We start from the raw sequence: 7,244 nt of genomic DNA, 5'->3' as shown, positions 1-7,244 counted from the left end.
TTTAGGCAATCCCCATTTCTGGTTTAAAAGAAATTTAAACATGATGCAGCGTAGGACTAACTAGACCAGAGCATAACAGATCTAGGGATGTGACAGCTCACCCCCACTAAACAAGAATCTCGTCCCGAGATTCAAGACGTGAGGTAAGAAGACAGAAGGGACACAAAGCTAGCACAAACTTCATGATTTAGGTTGCACTTCAAAAGGGCGTTGATTCAATCACCATCTTTGTCTTGTCGTCTTGTTCTGAGAACTCCAGCTAACATGACAAGGAGAGAAGAAGGAGACTCTAGAAGGATCGATCTTCTCAAAGATCGAACAACTCAAGATTAACTCACGGAATGAGACATAGCAACATCTCTCGGACTAAGACACGAAGCACACATCTAGAGGGATGGAGTGGAACAGATGACGAGGGTTCACTAGGTAGACAACAATTCCACACCTAAGAGGGTGGTGAACGGTTGTCAACGTAGCGAGGAGTTGAGTTGCCATGACACCACAACGAGACACCTTAGGGATGGTGACTCATAGATATATCCCCTTAGGTGGCAAAAAGAATTACCTTTGATTCAAAGATCATTGAAACTCTTTATACCAACCCAAGGAAAATCACAAACGGTCACTTGAAGGAGTTCAAAAGAATGACATGCTCGAACTAGAATGGATGATGTGGATTACCTTGTTGAAAACAACACAAGCGGTGTTTTTAGTAACTGGGGAGAAGCTCAACAGTGGAGAGTGAGTCCACTGTTTGAAAAGTTATAGCATAACTGAGGAAACTGAGAGCAATCCCAGTTAGTGCCGATGATAACACCTAGCATTTGTGCATGCTCTCAAGAACTTGAGCATTTACATATCCATCAAGGTTTTACCAATATCCGTGTCAAGGATCCTAGCAACACAATGTACTACCATGATGAATACCGGTGGAAGAGATGCAGATGCAAAGGAAGATAACACCGTCTCAGATTTCACCTTAGCGAGGCCAAGGAAACATACCCATTTATTGAAATGGTTTGGTATCCGGAACATCAAGTAACAGGTCGGACTTCGGAAGCTCAAGAATCCATAAGAAATAACTACAGAAGTAAATCCTGCAAAATCCTTATGGGAAGGTGGCCAACTTCTTCAATCAAGATACTACAATAATAGGTCTTCCGGCTGGGTGTGTTGGCCACGACATCCACTTTACCGGTTATCGAGGGACCAATATTATAGTTCTTGGGAAATGTTCCAACCATCATATCTGCCTGAGATTTAGATCTGGTTGGTGTCAGGATATTCCAGACACATCAAGTCTAGAAGGAAAAATGAAAGTTTGCAACACAAATCGACGAGATGACGTTGCGAGATTCTCAGGAAATGGACTACGGTAGTAAGCTCCAAAACATGAGCTGGTTCTGCTACAAACATGTGAACACGCTGTCCCAGACAAACATGATCACATGGTAGTCTTACAATAAAACACTACCGAGTTCTAGTAGGGAACCATCAATGATGATATTGAAGTCCTTGCATAAGGCATGCTCTTAAGAAGAAACTTCCTTTCCTTGAACAAATCAATCAGTGGCTTGGTGTGCTAGGGGATACATATGGAATGAAGATGATCAGTCTATCAAACCATAGAATACTTCGCACATGCATGACTGACTTGGGATGATTCCAGAGGAGCAAAAACAAACTTTCTCGAATTCATGGCGGCAACTTATATCAAATGCACGTGAATCAAAGGAAGTCACTTCTTTCATCCAACATATACTTCATGAACGGGGCATGCAGAAAATGCTTACACAAGTTTCCAACACTAGCTTAATGTTCAACAAAATCATGGAGGAGATAAGGATGTTGTCAATGGGATCAACAAAAATTCATCCAGGTTTCCATATAAAAGGAATTCCATAGTTAATTGAACACGGTGATAGCGGTCAGACCAAAGAATATAATGGTGTATGCTCGAGGAAAAACCACGAGTAAGACAACATTACGAATATCGTTGGTTCTGATTTGATTTGACGATAGCCCATACTCAAATCAAAGATTGGATAAGATAATAGATCCAACAATTGACCATGAGGATCAACCAATGAAGATATCATCTTTCTTCAAAACGCACCAACACCAGGATATCCCTTTGAAACGAACTAAGTTAGGTAAGCTTTTATCTTCCAACTCTCCAAGTTGTCGTTTAGCTTAACCAACTAGCTCAGGGGTATCCAACACAGATTCTTGGCGAAAGGGTGGTTTCGAAAACCAACTTGGTCACGAGCTCAACATAGCAGTCAGGTGACAACCTGGTGATACTTCCGAGAAGATAATCGAAAAATCACGAACCACCAATATGCTATTAAGCTCGAGAACAATCTTGCTTTTCAGGGCAAGACGAGATGATCAAATAAGCAAGGGATTGGCATAGTCCCAACTCATTGATCGAAAGGTGCACCGGAAATACGGACTAGGTAGCACGATCTATCTTAGAATGATGATTCAAGAACGAATACACTAAGAATGAAATTATTGTCCTTTAACTACCAAGCAACGGGGTTGCTGGCAGTATTGATTTCACACATCACGATTCACTTTTTGGCATTCCGGTTCAACAACACGGGGACCGAGGAATGAATAATGATGGCGAGAAGTATCGCTGCACCAAGAATTCATAAGATGATGTGTAATTCCTATGACTTTCTTGACATAAAGAGGGTAATACTTCAGGGTAGAATAGAACAAAAACTGGATTAGTATTTTGATCTCCAAAGTATGACTACTTTGACCCAATCCTAGATATGGATGAGGTACTGGAGTTCATTTCTCCTAGTCATTCTGGGATAGAATGGCTTGACGGACCACAAGGGTAATAGGTGTCGTGGTTCTAAGTCTAACAGTAGAATGGGGGGTAGGTATGGAGAGGCAAGATCCTAGCTATGGAGTAGTTGTACACACGAGTGTTTAACGAGTTCAGGCCCTTCTCTGAGGAAGTAATAGCCCTACGTCTCGGAGCCCGGAGGTGGTCGACTGGTTTATGTGTATATGAGTTACAGGGGTGCGAACCCTTCTACCAGTGGAGGGGGGTGGCTTATATAGAGGACGCCAGGACCCCAGCCAACCCACGTAGCAGAGGGTTAAAGTACATTAAGGCTGGGCGTTACTGGTAACGCCCTACATAAAGTGTCATCATGACCATTAAGACTACTTAATTACAGACCGTTTGGATACAGAGTAGATCCTAAACTCCTGGTGGTCGAGTGAGTCTTCATGGTCGAGTGTCTTCTAGCCGGTCGAGTGGAGTCCCTCTTGGTCGACTGGAAGGTAGCTTCGTCTAAGAATGTCCTTGGGTATGGTATCCTAGATAGGTCCATGACCCTACCCTAGGTACATAACATCATCATTAGCCCCCGAATGGATCGAGGTTCGAGTGAGGAAGGAGTTGATGATTTTCTCCGACCTATCTCCCGTGCTTTGATTATGTCGTATCCTGGATCAGCGATTTCGCTTTCTGCGTTGGCTTCAACTTTTACTTCAGTCGCCTTGATCCATTCTTGTCTTCTGTCGAGTGAACTTTTGAGCTTTAGTGAACTTCCGAGCGACGGATCGCAGGAAAGATATCGTCTGACAGATTGATCTGCCGTTAGCGGATTTTGTGGGATCCGAATTTTGGGAAGCGCACGAAACGGGGCGGACCACGGTACTCGGATGAGATAAGGCGTGGACGCCTCGATTTCTGCGCCGCCTTTTTTGCCACGTATCGTGCGTGCGCGACTGTTTCGGGATGTGACAGGACCGCCCGGGCCTAGTCGTCAGCCACTCGGAAGTGTCTTTATATAAAGCGTCGGGCGAGGGTTTTTGAACAGTGCCTTCCCATTCTTCTCTCCGCCCTCTCTGCCTCCGCCCACTGCGCCCGCACTCACCTCTGCTTATCTACTCCTCGCGCGCTTCGCCGGCAACAATGGTGAAGGAGAAGACGGCGGCCTTGGAGCGCGCGAAGAAGGCGACGACGGCGGGGAAGGCGAAGGGGAGAGCATCCAGTCGGGGTGGATCTTCGTCAAGATCCCGCCTGCCGAAAGGCTGGGTCCAACGGGATTAGATCCGCTCGACCATCACTGAGAAGGATCTCAATGACCTGGCCAACGAGGGTCTGATCCCCCACGGGTCAGCACGGCTTCCGAGGACCGAGTGTCAACCGCAGCTGCAGGAGGGTGAGTGCGTTCTCCTAGCCACTCATATAGATCGTGGATTCTCTCTGCCGCTGAGTGTTTTCTTCCGAGGGTTCTTGAACTTCTTTGGGGTGCAACTCCACCATTTCACTCCCAATTCCATCGCCCATCTCGCTGCTTTCATTTCCATGTGTGACAACTTCCTGGGTTGTCGACCTCATTGGGGTCTCTTCAAGCACATATTCACCTGTCGTTCTCAGACGGTGAAAAAGGCGAGTTTGGGTGACGAGAGGACTAAGGTTATCCAGATGTGCGGGGGTCTTGGGATTCAGATGAGGAATAAGAGTACTTTCCCAGCCATGACCCTTCCTGAGTCGGTCAGAGGGTGGCAGTCGACTTGGTTTTACTGCCAAGACGAGCCGACGCCGGGGCAGTCGACTGGTCTCCCTCCGTTTTCCATGGTCCGAGTGGACAAACCTTCTTCTCTGAAGGTGCTTCCTGAGGAGAAAGCTCAGGTAAAAACGCTGATGGAGCGCGTAGTCCAACTCGTTAGGGACGGAGTGACAGGTATGGGTCTTCTGGAGGTCTTTCTTAGGTGGCGCATCCAACCACTTCAGTATCGAGGTCACCCGATGTGGCTGTATTGTGGTACTGAAGACACCACTCGGGTCCATCCAGAAGCAGTCGACGACGCCACACTGGAGAGGTGGGTGGCCGCAACCATGGGGAATGAGGACAATCCTCGAGGGGCTAGGAGGATCCCACCACTCGACTGTACCTACACACCGGACACGGTATGGCCACTTGTTTCTAATTGCAATCTTGCTTTGTTCATTCTGCTTCGCTGCGAATCGGTTGAGTGATCTTCGTCTTGCTTTGTTGCCTGACAGGCCACCACGGAGTTGTACTCGATGCCCAATGGAGCACAAACACCGACTGAGGAGGAGGAAGGAAGTGGGGGCGAAAGCTCGGAGGATTGGGATTCGGATGCCGACAACGATGATGAAGGTGATGACTCTGGTGAGGAGGAACAAGAGGAGGAGGAGGAGGAAGTTGTACCCCCTCGCTCGGAAAGACGCTCGAAACTTGTCCATGATCCCGCGATTGAGCGTGGTAAGGGGGTCGCAACCGGTACGCAGTCGACCAAGCGCCCTCAGACTACTTCTCCGGCGCCGACTGAGAAGGCTCCGAAGCAATCTCGAGTGGCACCGTCGAAACCTGCGAAGGTCTTGCCGAAGATGAAGATGGTGATCCCCACTATCTCAGGGTAATGGTAGTCTTGAGTTTTCCCCATTTCATGAACTTGTTCTTGGTCGACTCATGGGCCAATCGACTGACTTCTGGAACTGCAGTGCTGCTACTTCTGATACTTCGGCCAGGGCTGAAGACCACGAGATGGAGGATGTTGCTACCTCAAAACCTAGTATGACTCTTGTGATGCCGTTTTCAGTCGACTGACTCATTGTCTCTAATTTTGATTCTTTCTGCAGCTTCATCTAACGTTGTTATTGACCTTCCCGACGACGATGACGAGGAACCACCAAGGCAGAGGAGGAGCAAGAAAGCGCCTGCTGGCGAGGCGACTCAGGATGTGCCAACACCCCGAGACGTTGATCGTGGAGACAATGTCACTCGGCCTACCGTAACCTTTGCGGTGCCGTTGACGAGTGCTCGCCCTTCGTCGTCGAGTGCTGCTCAACCCTCGCTTTTCTCAACCTACCCCATTCCAGAAGACCAAGCTAGTGCTGCTAAAGAAGCAATACGCCAAGCGGGGGTCATGATGGAGAAAGTGAAGGCAATACGAGAAGCCAGCCAGGCAGCCTATGACGCCAGTTTGGCTCTTCAGAGTAATGTTCAGGTTAGTCGGTCACTGCCTGTTCTGTTAGGATATGATATCTGAAAATCCTTCTTTCTGAGATTCTTAGAGTTTGTCCTACACCCACTGGGTGTGTCAATTGAAATTCTGGATTAGTGGGGGCACGCTGAGTGCACCCACTGAGTGTAGTCCCCAAGGCTATGGTCGACTGCTGGCAGTCGACCATAGGCTTTATGTCTTAAGTTTTTTCCTTACTCGACTAGGTCGAATAGATTCATAGACCGGTGGGGGCACGCTGAGTGCACCCACTGGGTGTAGTCCCCGAGACTGTGGTCGACTGCTGGCAGTCGACTATAGTCTGAAGAACATTTCCCGTTTTTTTTGTTGGTCCACTGGTCGACTCTAGTGGGGGCACGCTGAGTGCACCCACTGGGTGTAGTCCCCGAGACTATGGTCGAATGTTTGTATTCGACCGTAGTCTTAGAAACGCTATGATTTTTCCTTACTCACTCGGAAGTGAATTGTCTTTGACATCTGTCGATTGGTTCTTCGTAGAAATCCTGTGACCTTGCGGCTCGTTATACTGAGTTGGAGAACAAACACATTCAGCTCGAGCTCGATCTGAAACTGGCCCAAGAGAACTCGACGAAGGCGAAGGAGGAAGCTAAATGTATGCTTGGTGAGGCCTTTGATGACTGCCTTTGCCTCTCACTTGTTTCCGAATCTAATCTCGCTGTAACTTTGCAGGCAAAGTGAGGGATGCCCTGAAGAAGCAAGAACTTGACTTGGCTGAGATGCAAAAAACTGCTTTAGAAAAGACCAAGCTTGCAGATGAGAAGCTGGCTTCAGTGACCAAGCTTGAAGAAGAAAACACCAATCTGAAAGCTGCTCTTGATGCTGCCAACCAGGAGGTCAGTCGACTGAAAAGTGACAAGACCACCCTGAATGACAAGGCCAGTGACTTGATGAGAAAGAAGAACGATCTGGAGGCTTATCTTGGTGGACTCGCCAAGAAGTTGTTCCTCATGCTTGAAGGTAATCTTTTGTATCAAACAAATATTTTAACTGTAACCTCCGACTGTTGTCTTGACTCGGTGGTTGTGCTTGCAGAATTTTGCCAGAACTTTGAAGAGGAAACTGGTCGACTGGAAGTAAACCTAGATCCCATCAACTCTCCCGTGAAAGATGAAGTCGCCATGAATGTGCTCCGGCTTGAATCTCATGTTGCTGCTATCATCGACTATCTCGCAAGGCTGAAAGTTGCAACTTCTCGT

The sequence above is a fragment of the Triticum aestivum genome, chromosome 4A, assembly GCF_018294505.1.
Source record: "Triticum aestivum cultivar Chinese Spring chromosome 4A, IWGSC CS RefSeq v2.1, whole genome shotgun sequence".
NCBI classification, from domain to species: Eukaryota; Viridiplantae; Streptophyta; class Magnoliopsida; order Poales; family Poaceae; genus Triticum; species Triticum aestivum.
This window is presented reverse-complemented; position numbering follows the sequence as displayed.